This window comes from Eptatretus burgeri, chromosome 13 (assembly GCF_056783735.1).
Source record: "Eptatretus burgeri isolate ZD-2024b chromosome 13, Ebu_testis_v1, whole genome shotgun sequence".
NCBI lineage: Eukaryota > Metazoa > Chordata > Myxini > Myxiniformes > Myxinidae > Eptatretus > Eptatretus burgeri.
In genome coordinates, this window is record NC_140973.1 from 63348009 (window position 1) to 63348828 (window position 820).

Genomic DNA, 820 nt, shown 5'->3' on the forward strand with positions numbered 1-820 from the left:
GATCTTCGCTTCTTGTCGCAGTACTCAGCCACGACATCGCCCCTGCGCCAGCTGCTGAAGAAATAAAAGAAGCTCCCTGGGTCTGGACCGCAGATTGCCAAGAGGCTGTGCGCCAGCTGAAGAGCCAGCTCACCACTGCACCCATCCTGGCACATTTCGACTTTGCCAGTCCCACCTTGGTCACCTGTGACACCTCTGCCACAGCATTGGGGGCCGTCCTCTCCCAACTTTAAAACGAGACGGAGAAGCCCATCACTTTAGCCTCTCGGGTATTGAGCCCTAGCGAACAGAAGTATTCGGTGGGGGAGTGTGAGGTTCTGGCACGTGTCTGGGCTTGTGAACGCTGGCACATGTACCTATATGGCTGGGCGTTTACACTTCGCACAGATCACCAGGCTCTTACAGCCTTGATGTCCACCTCGGGTACAGGACACAGACCGCTCTGACTGTACACATGGGCAGATCGCCTCCAACAGTACAATTTCAAGCTTCACTTCACCCCAGGCCAGGACAACGTGGTAGCAGACCTGCTCTCCAGAGCTGTCATCGCTGCCGCACTTGCCAGCCAACCAGTGGACATGGAGGATGACTCGATCCAACGACTGCACACTCCTCTCCAGGCTGCAGTTTCCCTCCGCGAACTCCAGCCGGCATCTGTGAAGAATCCCATCTTTTGCACCTTGCGCTCCTCTATCACGGGAGGCTGGCCTACCCGGGTGCCCGATGAGCTCGTACCATTTCCCAGGATCAAGGAGGAGCTGTCGTGCTGGGACGACACCTGTGCGATTCGAGGTCACTGCACAGTCGTACCATATGCTCT